The sequence below is a fragment of the Zalophus californianus genome, chromosome 7, assembly GCF_009762305.2.
Source record: "Zalophus californianus isolate mZalCal1 chromosome 7, mZalCal1.pri.v2, whole genome shotgun sequence".
NCBI classification, from domain to species: Eukaryota; Metazoa; Chordata; class Mammalia; order Carnivora; family Otariidae; genus Zalophus; species Zalophus californianus.
Genome location: NC_045601.1, coordinates 47,738,096 through 47,755,788, shown reverse-complemented (window position 1 = coordinate 47,755,788; position 17,693 = coordinate 47,738,096). Strand labels below are relative to the sequence as shown.

The window sequence follows — 17,693 nt, the reverse complement described above, 5'->3', positions numbered from 1 at the left end:
GGAATTTGTTATTTTCAGGTAGCTTTCTGCCAACCTTGTTTTAGATGGAATCTCATTTCTTTTAAAGTGTCTACCACTGGTTTCTAACAGAAAAAGAAAAGTGAAAAACTTGCTGATAACCAAAGTCTCAAAATGAAGCCGTGCATAGTATTTTTTTCTCCATAAAAGTGTTTATTGGACCACAATATTGACAGTACCCTGACCGCATCAGGGAAGGACTAATAGAGTGTGGGGTATAGGACCACTAGTCTCCTTCCAAAACTGGTCATAGAGAATATGGATTATGGAGAGATATTCTTCCTTCCACCCCAGTCATCAAATCTCAAAGGTAATTAACTAAGTGAAATAAGCCAGATGAGAAAGACAAATACTGGGCAGTGTCACTTACACATGGAATCTAAAAAAAAAAAAAAAAAAAAAAGCAACAACAACAACAAAATCAAACTCATAGAAACAGAGAGTAGAAAAGTGGTTGCCAGAGTAGGCGGGGCAGGGAAAATATGGAGTGGTTGGTAAAAGGGTACAAAATTTCCTCTGTAAGATAAATAGGGTCTGAGGATCTAATATAAAATGTGGTGACTACAGGTGATAACACTGTATTGCATAACTGAAATTTGCTAAGAGAGCAGAATTAAATCTATCTATCTATCTATCTAGTGATGGACATATTAATTAAATAGATGGGGGAATTCTTTCACAATGTATACATATAGCAAATCACAATGATATACATTTTAAATATCTTATAATTTTATATGTTAATTATACCTCAATAAAGCTGAAATTTAAAAAACTAGTAATTAGGAACTAAAGAGTAATACCCATATTCATTTGCAGGGAGATAATTTTTATAATTAAGGAGGTAAAAGTTAATAACATGGTTATAGTTAGTAATTTCTATAGTGTAAAAAATATCTGAAATACATAAAGAAGAATATAAAGAGTTTTCTTACTACACAACCCCAAAAGACTATCAACATTGTGTTGGGTCTCTTTCCAGATTCTCCTAGGGATGTTTAAACAAGTATTCCTTAAAAGAATCATAATATCAATATTGTTTTGAAAACTGATTTTTACTTAATATAGTATTGCTCTTGTTCTAAAAATAAAAATAGAGCCACATTATTATATGCATGGCAATCCCATATATAGATAAATCATAATTTATTTAACTCATTCTTTATTGATTGGCATTTAGATTGCTTCCAGACCTTTGCTCTGTGATGAAGAACACTGTACATCATGCATTTGTGGAATTATTTCAGGATGCATTTCTAGAAGTGGTATTATTGTACCAAAGGATATACAATCTGCATTTTGATGCATATTTATAAACTGCATTTCTAAATGTACCATATTATTCTTCACCCATGTTATATGAAAATGTCCAATTCATCAACATTACTTATAATAACTATTATAACTCACTTTCATTTGCCCTATGGAGTTGAGTTTTAACTTGATATTTACTACTAGTGAGGTTGAACATATTTTCATGTGTTTATTGGCCATTTTAACCATTTTCTGTCTCTCAATTTCCTAATGTGGTATTTTTTTTCCTTTCTTCTTTTTACTACTTTACTACTGTGAGAGTTTTTCATTCCATTTAGTAGGTGTGTTATGAGATGTTCAATGACAAACGTGGGCTGGTGATCTAAATCTGAGAGGTGCAGCCCATGAGAGGTATTTAAAGTTCAGGAACAGATGTGAGCACCTATGAGGAGAGTTTAGAAAACAAGGAGAAAGGGGTCCAGGACAGAATCTGGGAAAAATGTTAACATTGGAAAGTTGGGCAAAGGAAGAAAGGTCAGCAAAAAAAAAAAAAAAAAAAAAGGCAAAAACTGTTAAGAAGGCAGGAAGAATGCCAAAAGAATGTAGTGTCACAATAAAAGAGAATGTATCAAAATGGAGAAAGTGGTTGATGACATGTAATTCTACTGAGAGGCCTAAAAAATGCTTTTAGGGTTTGGCTGTCTGAAGATCACTGGTGACCTCAATCAAAGCAGTTCTTTCTAGTAGAACGCTGGGGTGGTAATGTTGCAGAATTCAACCTGGAGTGGGTTAATGAGTGAACTGGATTGCAAATGGCAGATGTAGCATGCATAAACTCTTTTTTCAAGTAGTAAGGCTGTGAGAGTGGAATGGAGAGCCTGGGAAGTTGCCGGAGGGAGAGTCTGAGTCAAGTTTGGAGATGTCAGCTCATGTTAATATAGATGATCTAGTAGAGGAAAAGCTGAATTGAAGGAGAATGATGAGAAAGACAGAGGTAATTTTTTTAAGGAAGTAAAAGGCAATGGGTTCTAGCAAAAGGATTGACTTTCCTGAGTATCTCTGGCCAAGGTCACCAATGTTCTTCAGACCAGTTCTTATCATACTAGATACAGTTAACACAAGTGACCACTTATTCCCTCTGCTACTTAACCTTCGTGACACCTGTATCTCCTGGTTCTTATCTATCCCGAGTGTATCTTCTAACCTCTTTTGGGGGCATCTCTTCCCTGCCCACCTATTCTTTGCGCATTTCAGGATCCCATCTCTGGTTCATATTTCTTCTCATTTTATATCCTCTCCCTAAGTGATCTCTTTTAGCCTTACAGGCAAACTATTATTTATAAGTCAATGGCACGTACATACAACCTGATTCGAAGCTTGGCAAATAGACTTTATATCCAATCACTTGATGGATACCTTCATCTACATGTCCCGTGGGTACCTAAGACTCAAGGATCCTAACCTGAACTCATCACACTCACTTCAGTTTAAGATTTGCTTTCTACCTTCTGTTCTTTAAGTTAATGGCATTGTCAACTCCTAGCTGCCATACCCACCTACCTTGGTCTTAGCCTAATTCTTCCTCTCCCTCCCTACTCACTTATCAGTTTTAACCATATTTAATTGTTGATTTGAAGGAACCGTTACAGAGGAAAGGGCTGAAGATAAAGGAGAACTGACTTTCTTTTTGAAGAAGTAAGGTCGTCCACGTAGATAGTGATGAAAAACATATTTGGGATGTGATGGCTGGGGGTAAGTGAAGGTTTAATATTGTCAAGGAGGCTGAAAAGAGAGCTGTGTAGGAAAATACAACAGGACTGACAATGTTGATACTATGTTGGGACCAGTGAATAAAGAGACAACTTACTGATATTATTCTGACATTAGTAACAAAATGAAAAATAAGTATTCTCATCTGGTGGTTTCTAAAGCTCACTGGAAACTCTCTGAGGATGTATTACAGGTGAAACCAATTCCAGTCTTTGGACTCTGCCTTATTGCACAGGTTGTCAGTCTGGAAGGCAGAAAGCGAGCTCAGAGGTAGCATCAGTGCTATCTATTGGAAAGGCAAGTAGTTTAATTTCTCAGGTATCAGTGAGTTTACTTGCCTGAAATATTCCTTCTCTCATGTTTGTTGATGCCCTAAATTTGCCTAAAGGAAAAATGCTTGAATTCAGAGATAAGGTTCACAAATTAGAAAGCAGTTAGCAAGAATCTGAACCTATAAAAGTTTAAAAGTTATTTTTTGAAAATAAATGGAGTCAAAATTTTCCTCACTTTTAACTTACTAAATTAGGTTAAATGGAGAAGCATTGGCTAACTGTATGCAAGTCAAGTCTGTTCATGAGAGAAGCAAGAAAAACAATTACTGATTGTCATTTTCATTTTACAATGCAGCGTGTGGGTTTCCTTTCCAAAAATTCTCGTAAGTGCATCAAATTATGAGGAATAGAAAACAACATTAATACTTATCATGCAGGTTTGAGAACAATAATTTGCCAATATTCATGTCCAGTATTTTCTGCATCACAGACACATCACCAAGAACCTTTTGATAGGTCACAAGTACCAGCTTTTTTCAAAGAAAATGTCTGCTCCAATCTTTTTGATCAAAAGGTATCAAAAGGATACACAAAACATTTATTTGAAATTATTAAAGTATTTGGCCAAGCTAAGCTTCTTGTCCATACCCAATACTCAAATATTAGTTCAAAGTTAAAATAAACTGAGGGAAAATTCAGTTTCAGTTGCAAAAAACATGTCTAGTTGCCTACTAGATATACTTTTGGGTACCTGTTGTTCTCATAACTACAGAGAACAGTGCCTCCCACATTTTACTGCATCTTCATTGTCTTGCCTCTACACAAAAATGCCAGCCTGGGTCCAAAGCACAGTCATGTGTGTACCTTGACACAAAATCTCAAAAATGGCAAATGTGATGCAGAATGAAAAAAATTAGATAACTGAAGATTTATTGGTGGATAACTTAATAATGTAAGAATGGACGTGATAAAAATGAGTATGATGAAGCCATTCTTGCAATAATGATCCAGCTATCTACCTCAGTGAGAAAGGCACTGGCAGTCTTTTTAAAGGGGATAAATTTGCACTTAAGCTGGAAGCTCTGTTAGGAAGATTAAAACCTTGAGATGGGGTTGTCTATACTTTTCCATGACAGTAAGCACCAAAGAACAAAGGCTAATGTACAGCTAGAGGTAAGATGCATTTCCCACCCACTCTTTCCTACCATTATACAGGATATTGAGAATAGAGTGTCTGGAATGCACTGTGTTCAGGGTGGGGCGCTGAGCCTTGAGGTGAGGGAGAGTGAAGCAGACACCAGACCCACAGGACAGAGCATAGATTCAGAGTGACAGAAGACATGGGAGAGACACCCCCTTCCTAGAAACAGGGCAGCAGATATAATTCTAGCTTCTGGAGTCAGGATATTTACTTATTTATTTTTATTAGGCAGGGGTTTGATCAAAGGAACAAATTGCTGAATCTAGGGAACAAACAGGCCTGACCAAACAGCCAATCAGGCCGAGCAGCCATTAGACCGGAGAATTCCCAAGGAATCTGGGAAACAGAAGCCAGGCAGAACAAGCAGTTTCTTTGCTGGTCAGTGTCCATGTCTGTGTATTCCTTCATGAGTTCCAGGTCACTAGTTCCAGAAAATGTGGCTTTCTTGGACATTTCTCCTGGAACTATGTGTCTTACTCGCCTGCCCTTCTCCAGTTCTCACGATACAAGTCTCTACAGACACATTTAATAGGAAGAGGAAAAAAATATCTACTTCAAAAAACTTCATCATCTCTCCTTGTGTACAGACACACAGCATTTAGTTTGTATGCACATACAGGTCCTGAGCTTTCTACCAGACAATCAGTCATGAATGTCCACTTCCCTCGATCACAGTCACTCTATTTGGGGGAGGGAACCTCCATCTCCTGGTTCTTTGACCTTGTGTGTTGTCTGTGATTCAGACACTCACACTACCTCCAAGTTCTCAGACGGCCTTCAATGCCACTGCATGCAGCTTTCCACTCTTCCACAACCCAGATGTATGGGCTCACTCAACTCTCTAGGCAAGGATTTGACATAGAATGTGTTCTTATTCTTGGAGTGAGAAGTACTCATTGCGAAAAGGGTAAGAAGATGAGCCCCAGCTTCTCTCTGCCCTTGCTGCTCTTCCTCAATACTCAGGGGCATAGAAAATAAATAGGAAGGGTGGAAACAGTATACATTCCCTAGCATTTTTATAAACAGCACCTCAAAACTTTTTTTAAAAAATTTCATTCTAGGGTGCCTGGCTGGCTCAGTCGGTTAAGAGTCCGAGTCTTGATTTTGGCTCAGATCATAATCTCAGGGTTGTGAGATCGAATCCCACATCTGGTTCCACACTGGGTGTGGAGCCTATTTAAGATTCTCTCTCCCTCTCTGCCCCCCACCCAAAAATTTCATTCTAACCCAATGACAAGAAGAAACATCTCTGAAACAACATGAGCTTTGCTCTGACCAATTATTTCCCTTTTCCCAAAGTATAAACTAAGGGATGCCCACAGGTGGTTGTTTGTCAAGTGACAATTCAGAAATGAGGGACTGGGCCATTTCATGCAATTATGGTTGACCGTAGAACAACACAGGTTTGAACTACACAGGTCCACTTATATGCAAATTGTTTTCAATAAATACAGCACAATACTGTAAATGTATTTTCTCTTCCTTATGATTTTCTTTATGTTTCCTTTTCTCTAGCTTACTTTATTCTAAGAACATAATATATAATACATATAATATACAGAATATACAGTTAACCAACTGTTTATGTTTTCATTAAGGCTTCCGGTCATCAGTAGGCTATTAGTGGTTAAGTTTTGGGGGAGTCAAGAGTTATGAGTGGATTTTTGACTGCATGGGGGTTGACGCCCTTAAGCTGTGCATTGTTCAATGGTCAACTGTAGTCATGTCTTTGGATAACAAGTACTGAAGGCAGTAGTTAAAAAGTTATTAGTGTGGTAAGGACTATTTTATTCTCCACTGTTAATACTTTAGCTCAAGTAAGTTAAGGAGGGAGTAAGGCATTGAGGTTGGAAACACAGGCTAGATGAGTTTTGATGAGTAACAGTGATGAGGTTGGTGCTCAAGGTAGTTCCTGGTCTGGATGAAGCCCCACATTGGACAAGAACTGACCACATAAGATCACTGAATATGCCAAAGAGGAGGTGTGGGGCTCTGAAGATGCCCCTCATTCCAGTTCTCCAATATCTTGAGTTGCAGAACTTATGGTCTAGGGTTAAGAATTTTATGGGTTATTAGATCGCTACCTTCCAATACTTAATGTTATATGATTCTAAAATTTCATTAGTTGCTTTCTAAAACTTTTACCTAAACTGTATAAACTAGTCACATTTCAGAAAGGAAACAGATTCACTGAATGCTTATGTATCAAGCATGGTGTTAGGCAATGTTGTTATTATCTTATATAACTTGAATCCTGTGAAGAAGGAGTTATCTTCCTATTTTATAGGTGAGAATAGACTCACTGTAATTAACCACCTTACCTAGTAATTCACAGCTCTATGTAACAAAGCTTGGAAGTCTAAAATTCCAAAGCTCATGCTCTATCACATCATGATACTGCTCTAAAAAGCCCACTCATCAAAATAGGGACATATCAAAGGAAACAGACATGGATGGCTCTAGAGAGGTCCATGAGCTTCCGATTAAAGCAAAATTTGAGTGGTTATGTGATTTCTCGGAAGGGACAGTTTAGAATTTTCATTGAATTCCCAAAGGTGAAGCCATAAAATTAGAAAAACCGTAGCACTCAATGAATTTAGAAAGTAACAGCCATATTCCCCTTCAGTTCCACCATATGGCATCCTGAGCTTATTCCCAACATACTCAATTTTCTCCAGTGATTGGAACAAGGCTGGAAACCTTAGAAAGAAGAAGATTAAATAATAATGAAATATATGAGAATCCATTTAGCTATGTGTGCTGTTTGGCGGCTCTCCATATAATTTCTGGTTATCAGTACACCCCGGGGGCTACTATGGTATATATAATTTTAGACTGGGAGATCCTTAGAGATCCTAGAGTCTGATTCCCTCAGTTTACAGATGACAAAAGCAAGACCCAGAGGGCTAGAGTGACTCATACATTGTCACATAACCTTTCACTAGCTTGATAATGAACTTAATATTTACCTGGCAATTTCAGTCACTTTGGGCCATCATCTGTACTTTCATGGGCAGCCAAGGGAAGGAGAAATCGTTGGGCTCATGCTCAGATTGCCCCTTCTAGCTCTAATATTGATCTAGCATAACCAAATACTATTTAGTTTTCGAGTTCTAATCAGATTGGCTATGGTGGTACCACAGCAGTCTGGCACCAGTGTGGTCTTCAGGCAATGTCAGGAAAAGTTGACACGTGGCTGAAGATTCTTGTATTCTGAATTAGTAAACCGCCCCCCCCCAAAAAAAAAAACCCACCAAGATGCACTTCTCAAATGCAACTTAATGAGGCAGACTGTGGCAATTTTGCTAATATAAGCCAAGTTATAATGATAAAATCAGTAATTTAATTAGTCTGTTGCAAATGAAAACATTTTATCTACACCATTATTTGAAAGGATTATGATTCTATTGATTACTTTCTCAGTGAAGATCTAAGAAACTGTTTTTAAGTCTATTTAAGACTCTTTAGAACTTTGTGTTAAGAAGAAACTGCTAAAATAAATTACATTTCTAGACTGCATTACAAAATTTCACTTTGGCTCAATTTGATGCATGCTCTTGGTCATCCAACATGATCTCTGCAGTACTGAAATAAACCAGATATTTGAAATAAACACATGCAGAAAAATTCACTTAAATGAACAAATGGCAAGAAACAACATGCACAACAGAGATGGGGACCATGGAAGTTCTACACAGCGTGAGCTTGGGCAAATCACTTAGCCTCTCTGTGTCTTAGCTTTTCTTCCTAAAAAATGTTGAAGTCTGTGTGATTTTTAAGGCTTGACCCTGCTCTCAGATTTTAAGTCTGATTCTGTCATAACATTTTTATCCTTAATGATGAAGTTAAGAAGCTTATGCTCATTAGAGGGGAGAAAGAGTGAACCATGTAAATGACATCTAAACTAGATTAACAAGAATGAGTTGTTAAGAATTAACAATGATCACAAAGAAAGTGGGGATTAGAAAAATTAAATGTATTTTAGTTGAGATACTGCATTTAAGGAAAAAAAGTTCCAAGTAGCCTTATTAAAACAATTTATCACAGAATCTTAGAAAGGAATCTTAAGAGGTCATTACTCAATACAATTCACAATGGAAATTTCCTCACCAATGCCTGTCATTTTCTGGTGCCCTTCTGCTATAATTTTTGGAGCTCGTAAAACAAAATAAGGGAGATGATGCATATAGAGAATAAATTAGTAGCTAAACTGGTAAAAAGCTATAGAAGTCAAATGGCTCTTAATATAATTTCCCTGGATGAACAGATAATCTAAATTATAAAAATAATTAATCCAGGTCTTTGGGAGGCTTAACTTTAACATGCATATATTTTATATTTAAAAAACCAATTATAACTTCAAATTAAAGCAAAAATCTAATTAACATATTGCTGACTCATTATCTCTTTTCCTACAGTTGTATTCTAATTTTCTTTCTCAGTTTCACTAAATTTTGCCCCTTCATTGTCTGCAGATAATATCCTCCTATAGAACAGGAGGCAAGGTACACATTCAATATGAGGTCCCAATTAGTCTTCTTTCTACCTTAAACTGAACATTTATCTTAAGAGACATCTTTTGTCATTTTTCTCCTTTTCTCCTACTTCAGAGGAAGAATTCACTACTCAATTTTCTAACATGAATCCGACACTTTCCACTCTCCATCCGACTCCCACCTGCCCACAAGAAGACCTTGCTCTGTTAAGTCCTCTCTTTCTCTTTTTTTTTTTAAGATTTTATTTATTTATTTGAGAGAGAGAGAGAGAATGAGAGATAGAGAGCATGAGGGGAGAGTCAGAGGGAGAAGCTGACTCCCTGTTGAGCAGGGAGCCCGATGTGGGACTCGATCCCAGGACTCCGGGATCATGACCTGAGCCGAAGGCGGTTGCTTAACCATCTGAGCCACCCAGGCGCCCAAGTCCTCTCTTTCTCAAATCTCCCACCTTTCCTGGGGACCTATAAATATTAAAATTAAAATATTAAAAAAAGCAGGAAAATATCAGAATGTTAGACAAATCATGGATAATACTGGTGAGCCACCGAACCAATCATATTTGGAATACATACTAATGCTATATTTCTTTGAATATATTTTAATTTTTTGAACATATTTATCATAGCTCCTTTTTTTTAAGATTTACTTATTTATTTGAGATACAGAAAGAGAGAGAGAGAGAGAGAGAGAGAGAGTGTGTGCAGGGGGAGGGGCAGGGGGAGAGGGAAGAGAGACTCTTCAAGCAGACTCCCCTCTGAGCACCGAGCCTGATGCAGGGCTTGATCCCAGGAACCTGAGATCATGACTTGAGCTGATCAAGAGCAGGCTGCTTAACCGACTGAGCCACCCTGGGTGCCCCTACCATAGGTTCTTTAAAGTCTTTGTCTGCTAAAGTCTACACCTGGGTCATCTAGGAGTTAGTTTCTACTGACTCTTTTTTTTTTTTTTTTTTAAACCACAGGCCACATTTTCCTGTGTCCTTACACACACAGTAATTTTGGTTAAATACTAAATGTGGTACATGATAAAAGATAAAGGTTCTAGAGGCTGTTTTCTCCCTCTGAGGAGTGTTGATCTAGTTCTAGCAGGCAGTTAAATTACTGGCTGATCACCTTGGCACTGTGTAGTCTTGGTTTACACTCTTAGGACAGATCTGTGGAAAGTTCAAGGTGTTTCTCTATGCCCTCTAACCGGACAAGACTTAACTTTGAAGCATCTTCCTTTTGAATCTTATCACATCTGCTTTTAAGCTTTGAAGAGCAGGGTATGATCCTAACTACAAAAGCGTGGCCTTTCTAGTCTTGCTTCAGATGTTGAGGATGATAACAGGGTGTGAAGAAGGTATTAACGTGGCTAGAATTGAAAATCAGAGTCTCCACAGTGTTGTTCCATTCTCAACCCCATAGTAGCCACTCACTGCTAAGCCTTAGGGGGTTTTACCCCAAGCCCAGCTCTCAGCCACGGATCCATGTAGGACTTCCCACAGGGACCTCTGGGACTCCCTTGGGAGCATACATAGGACAGTGCAATTACTGAAATGACATTTGATCAACAAGTTGAATAAAGTGAAGGAGCAAGGCATGTAGATAACTGTGGGAAGAACATTCCAAGTACAGGAAACAGTAAGTGCAAAAGCCTTACAATGTGAATTTTAGGACTTGTAGGGTGACATGAACTAGAGTTGGAGAAGGTACAGAGACTTACCAGGAGTTGGAGAGGGGTGAGAACAGCCTTGTAAGCCACAGAAAGGATTTGATGTTTACTCTAAGCAAATGGACCCTGGAGGATTTTGAGTAGAGTAGTGACATGGTCAAACTTAAGTTTTAAAGCAGTGCTGCACTGAGAATTAATTGTAGTAGAATAAGGGCAAAGGAAGGATACTGAAATAATGCAGGCGAGAGAATGTCGTGGCAAGAACAAGGGTAATAATGGCAGAGAAGGTGTGAAGTGGTTAGATGTATTCTGAAGATGGAGTCAACAGGTAATCCTAATGGCTTAGATGTGGAGTATGAGAAAAAAAAAGTTACTGTCGGGCAACTGGAAGGATGACATCACCATCTACTGAAATGGGAAAAAATACTGAAAGAGAATTAACAGGAAAATCAGGATTGGTTTTGGATCTTTAAATCTGACATACTTATAAGAATCTAAGTGATATAATCTGTTGTATCTGAGTCTGGAGCTCCAGGGCTAGGTCTGGGTGGGAATTATCAGCCTACCGATGGTATTTAAAGCCGTAAGATTGCAATAAATCATCAAAGGAGAAGAGAAAACAGTTGAGGTCTGATGTCTGAGCACTTCAAATTAAGCGGTTGGGGATATGAGGGGGAATAAGCGAGACTGAGAAAGAGTAGCCAGTGGAGGAAAATGAAAACCTAAGAAAGTATGGTCTCCTGAAAGCCAGTGCAAACAAAAAGTGTTCCAAAGAAAAATGGATTAACCGTGTCAAATGCCAAAAGGTCAAGTTGGATGAAGAATGAGAACTGACCAGTGTATGTGCAACACGGAGTCACTGGTGACCTTGAAAGAGCAATTTCAGGGGAGCGATGTGGCAAAAGCTTGATTGGAAGTCTGCAAGAGAGGAGAGAAGAACTGGAGATAGAGTACTGACAACTGTTTAGAGAAGTTCTGCCCTAAAGGGGAGGAGAAAAACTAGATTGTAGCTGGAAGGAGGGTAGGGTGAAAAAAAAACAAATGTAGGAGAAATAACAATATGTTTCCATGCTGTAGGAATGATCTAGTAGAGGCCATTTTGATGGTGCAGGATAAGGAGGAGAGAATTGGTAGAGCAGTGCTCCTGAGTAAGTACAAGGGATCGGATCGAGGGACCAAATAGTGGGCTCAGATAGGATCGTGGGGGTTCACTCAGAGTAATGGGGGAGACAGACAATGTGGGCACAGAGCCTGACAGCAGGACTAGAAAAATACAGCACAGCTGCTGGGCAGCACTAATGACCCCTTGAGGTTAATGATCATGAATTAAAAGTGAGACCAGTCAGCATGGCTATATGTTTTTCTCCAGAAATACTGGGCTGCAAGGGAGCAGTCCCCACATAGATGGAGTTGGATTTAGTTACTAATGGATTTGAGGGTATAAGCAAGGGAGTCATTTTAATGAAGGACTACACAATTAAGCTGGTAGGAGGGAATTAAAGCTGTGCTAAGGGCGAGGGGCAGTGAGAAGGTAGTGGATAGGATTATGAAGGGGATGCAGCAATTGGCAATGAGAAGGTTTAGACTATGTGCTTAGGAGTGGTTGCCGCACCGTGAAGGACAAGATCAGCTCAAATAGTTCCTTCTACGGATACCTTCCTTGACCTCACCTTTCCTCTCCTCTTAGCTTCTGGGTCTCCTGACTCTTTATCTGCAATTCTTTATCACTCTCTTCTACTTTCCATCTACTGTTATTCAATAGCCATGTTGTTTATCACTCTCTTCTACTTTCCATCTGTTGTTATTCAATAGCCATGTTTTCTAGTATAAGCTCCTAGAAAGTGTCAGAGTTATCTTCGCACCTACTGGTCCCCTGCCTCTAGAACTAATATGTAGTTCTAGACGTAATATGTATCAAATCAATATCCACAGAAATAATTAGATAAATACATTAGCGTAACAACAGTCGTAGCTTACATTGTCTCCTTGTGCCTCGTGTTCTCTCAAGTGCCTTATATAATGCTACTGAACTTTAACACCCTCCTGCAGACCCTTGATGTTTATAATACATGGACAGAAACTGAGGAGAGAGAACGATTTCAGTGACTCACATGGAGGAATAATGCTTTCATCAGCACATGTGCATGGGGAGCCCATGACAACCAGGTGGCTTCCAACCGAAGCAAGGTCAGGGCTTTAACAGAGGAGGGTTGGTGTCAGCAAACGTTTTCTGTAAAAGGCCAGACAGTAAGTATTTCCGGTTTTGAGGCTGTCTAGACTCTGTAGGAACTAGTCCCCTCTGGCCCTATAGCATGGAAGTAGCCACAGCTGCTACATACAAATAAGTATGGCTGTGTTCCAATAACACTTTACTTACAGACACTGAAATTTGAATTTCATAGTTTTCATGCGTCACGTTATGTTCTTTTTCTTTTGATTTTTTTTCCAACCATTTAAAAGTATAAATGGTTATACAAAACCTGGTGGCAGGTCTCTGACCCAAAGGCCATAGTTTGCTGACTTCTGGGATAGAGAAGAGTCTTTGTGGCTCTGGGTTAGACATCAGTTTTCAACGTTAGTGGAAGCTCAGGTTGGGCATCTTTCCTGGTTTCATGGCCCTTGCTTTGGGGTCATTGTTATAATCCCATAACCATCTGAAAAATATTTTCTGAGAATTGTTTATTGACTAGTCAAAAATTCACAGGGTTAGGAAGATAGATCACCAAAAAGAAAGAAAAGGTGGCAAACAGAGAAGGCAAGTTGGGGAACTGGAGACCCTCTATCACGGTTACTTTAGTACTTTTAGAAAACCAAAAATTAGAGAAATTAAGCGATTTTCTGAAGACTACACATACCAAAAGTGACAGAGCTGGGATCAGAACTGTAGACCTACTGGGTCCTCATTTCTTTGGTCATCCTATGGTATAATGTGATGCAAGTAATGCTAACAATCAATGCCTCGCACACAGAATGTTCTGTATGCATTTACGAGTTGAATGAATTTTTAAATATTGGCACGGTGACAGAATAAAGGTTCAGTACCATCTTAACCAATGGGTAACTCATGTGTTTATGCAAGGCAAGGGTGCTCTTCTGGTGAGCCATTAAGGAGCAAAAAGCACTCTTTCTGTACTAGTACAAATTCCATTTGGGTAAATGAGCCCATGATCTGCCACAGCTACATCTCCAAAAGCTGTGAGAGTAGAGAGGGAAAAAGAAAAATCTCTCAGAGATTGGTGAAAGTTTCCAGGTGAAACACATCAAATGACCTCAGCACTGCTTTTTCAAGTTTCTTCTATCCAGACCAAATTTCATAAAATATAGGGCAATTTCTACACCTAAGATTGGGGTCTAATGGGCACAAAAAGGCCTATTTTCTAAGCACGTATACTTGTTCCCTCCTTCTGATTTGATCCACTTAGCTCACTTTTGAGGAAGCACTTGTTCTTTCTCTATCCCTGTTTATGTAAGGAAGTAATGAAATGGATTGATGTTCAGTATGGGTTAGTTTAGATACTGCTGGAAGACATTATGATCCTTTGGCTGCATTAGGACAAATCTCCAGTTAAAGGAGCTACCCTCTAAAGGGAAGGGTTCATTCAGTAAAGAATGAACATCAGTGAGACCTACTTGGGCTTTACCTTTTCCCCAGTTTGATTTTCCTTTATGTCAAGGGAAAGTAGATAGAATGTTTTTGATGTTTTATTTTAAGACCAAGTAGAAAGATATAAAGAGATCCACAAGATTCACAGTTTATCAACTTGAAGTTGCAAATATTTGCAGAATTCTTTCCATCCCTAATAACGATGATACATTATTAATTTTTAATTATTGATTTAATTCTTTTTTAAAATTCTGTAACCCAGGGGTGGCTCTCCTTGGTTACTGTATCAACAGAGTATTGACTGTCGATAGTAGATAAGTAAGTAATAAGCAGGACTAGGAAAAAGGGGGAAATGAATTATGTTTCTTTTTCTTTTTTCCAGTAGGAAATACCCAGCTGCTTACACCAGCAGTTATACAAACGGTAACAGTAATTATAACAATAATAAAACCCTATTTGTATAAATGCAAATCTCAGGTTTTTTTATCCCCCTTTCCTTTTTGGTGTTGCAATTTTATCATTTCTATCTGCTGAATAAACTGATACATTCCTGGGTTATGATGTTGGCTGCACAAAATGTTTCATAGGCAAAGGAAAAAGGGAAGAGTTCTTGATAAGGGAATTCATTCTAAACTGCTCCATGCTTGAGTACATATGTGGAAATTTCACTGACTTCAGGAAAAGCCAAATGCAGATATTATTCAAGGATGTTTTACAAGGGTTAGTTCCGGAAGTTTATTTCTATATCCCTTCTGGAGCAAAAATGCTGTCATTAAAGGCTGCCTTGTCCAGGTAACAGTTTTAATTACGGAAGAACAAAACGATGACTTTTTTTTTTTTTTTTACACTCTCATGTTTTAAAATATATTTTTAAATCCCCCAAACCTGAAAAGGTCACCCTAATTATCAGTGCTGAGAGAGCACCGTGGCTCTCATTTCTTACTTTTTGTGAAGGCCACAGGGGATGGGCTTCCAGGCAGGCAGGTTAGCAGGAGAAACAAAAGATGATCAGACACAGCCACCCATGACTGACAGCTGCTTCCTGACTCTGGGGTTCAGTCAGGAGGGAGGAGACCCAGAGGGGCAACGCGGCAGGTTTTACATGTGCTCCTCAATTATTCTTAAGAGATTTATATAGCTCCACAAACGTACACCGTGCTGTAATAAAAAAATACATCAAAATCAATAGCAATCCTTGCTGTTCAGTTCTACTCCTTGAATTTGAATGTAGGCAATTTAAAGCATTATTCTTTCTCTTGTCATTATTACTAATTTCTCTGCCTAAGGGTTGCGTTTTCTGCATAATTCTGCTTACAAATTCAACAGCCTTACAAGGTTTGAGCCAAAATGAACAGAAAAATTTCTCCCTCATATACAGTAAAATAAAACAAACGCAAATAAAAATTGAGGTGAATTTACCAATATGGGAGGAATGTGAGGCCTTTTTACATTCATTTTAAAAATACCGATATTTCAGTATTCTTTAAAAATCTCATAAAGTGTGAGACCATAAACTCTTATAACAAATGGCCAACATTTTAATTGTTCATCAGCTGTATTCAGATTCCTGAGTACCAATCTCCACTGGAAGGCTAAAAGTCTGTTGGCAAAGAGGGCAGAAAAAAAACACACAGTTGAGGTAGAGATGAAATGGACAGGCAGTGATAAGAACCTCTCAGTGAATCTACATTTTAAAGGACGAGGGCTAGAAAAACATACTTTTCTCTTAGCATAAAATTTCATGCATACATGCGGATCTCAAAGGATTCCTTTTGAAAACCAGATGGAAATGTGTTCTCCACATCAAATGACAGAATGCAGCTAACAAGATCAGTTTATCAGTAATTCAGCTCTCAGGAAAACCTCCAAAGCTTAATAAAGACTCGAGCCCTACAACAAGAATAACCTCTTTTCATTGTGTTTCTACTTTACTGCATCAATTCCATTTAGAGAATATAGGCAGTGCACCATAGGATTGCTAATCAATACCAGACAGATTCTAATGACAATAAATCATCTATTTCTTTAGTTTCATAATTAGACAAAGAAATCTGGAGCTACTTAAGTATGTTAAAACTTCAGGATTATTCTAAGTCCATATTTCTTTGCAAGAAAAATCAGCACCTATGTCAATATTTAGATGTGTGTGCTGTGTGTTTATCAGCATTGAACTGAAAGCAGGTATATATATGCAGTGATACTAAAATGTGGAAGTATAGCTTCAGGAAATGGCCTGTAAGTCGTGCTTGTTCTTAACATGGAACATGAAAAAATAAGGAGCAGCAAATCGTGCTATGAGGTACTGCAACAGAAGCATAGTTTCAACTTTATAACCTGTTCTTTCTACTTAAGGAAAAATAGGTGGAATCTGTGCTTGTGTGTTATACAAGGTTCTAAATGTAGACTAGCAGTGATGGAGTGTAACAAAGCTGTCCCAGATTTTTGTTGCAATTGCAGATAGATTTAAATGACAGAAACACCAATAGGGGATGGTCTCCCTTTTGGGCAGCTTCCACATTTCTATTAGCTCCTGAAGACTGTCCTCATTTCATTGCTTTCTGAGAACCTTCTCACGATGGGCAGGGCACAGGCCTGGTATGGCAGAATTTACCTTGAGGGGATGGGACAGAGCAGGAATCAGAAATAGGAAATGTCTCCTGGAGTGGGGCAGTGGCCTGGTGGGAACAGGGGGGCTACCTTTCAGTGGGGAGACAACTGGAACAAGCTGACTCCAGTTTGCTCATTCATTCATTCAACAAATATTTACTGAGAAATTACTATGTATCAGACATTGGGGCAAGTGGTAGGAACACCATGGTGAATAAATCCTGGTCCTTGGCCTCAGATAGCTTAGGGAGTAGCTCGGGCAGAGTTCCCAAGCAGTACAAGAAAGGACAGGCAATGATAATTCAGAATGATAAACAGAACCAAAGCAGAAATGCATGGCCCTGAAACTAGAAAAGGATACCTAGGTAACTAGAAAAGAAAAGCCCAACTGGCCCAGAAGGGCTTCTCAGAGAAATGATATATCTATGTGAGCCCCAAGGAGAGTAGGAGTTTTCTAAGGAAAAAATGTGTGTGTGCATGAGAGAGAGAGAGAGAGAGAGACAGAGAGGGGAAAAGAAGATGCTGGAGAAAGTATTCCACACGAAGGAAGGAGAACATGAATGAAGCTAGGGCAAGGGGAAAGTTGTTTGAGATGAATGGAGCGGGGAGGGTGGAAAGCTTAGGCAACTCAAGCAAAGGCCAGCCCGGGAAGGGTCTTTTAATCCTCAAGTTGAGGATTCTTCCCTTGTTCCTGAGGGCAATAGGATGTTATACTCCAGATTATAGGTAATGATACAGGTCAACATTAGGCAGTCAAGAGAGTCAGAAAGATTTAACAGAGGTATGGTGAGTTCAGACTGAAAGGAGACTCTGGGTCA

At 38.7% G+C, this 17,693-nt stretch overlaps 1 protein-coding gene across 6 annotated transcripts in view; it reads right to left on the bottom strand.

The window, feature by feature from the left end:
- The window catches only part of HS3ST5 (heparan sulfate-glucosamine 3-sulfotransferase 5), a 266,124-nt gene that overhangs the window by 190,942 nt on the left and 57,489 nt on the right, over positions 1–17,693 (bottom strand). For 4 of the 6 annotated variants that reach the window (XM_027603930.1, XM_027603925.1, XM_027603929.1 and 1 more), the window contains exon 2: positions 15,212–15,426. The exons of the other annotated variants lie outside the window; for them this stretch is intronic. The gene's annotated coding sequence lies outside the window, so the exon portion shown is untranslated. The remainder of the gene's footprint in view (positions 1–15,211; positions 15,427–17,693) is intronic. 6 annotated transcript variants of the gene reach the window in all.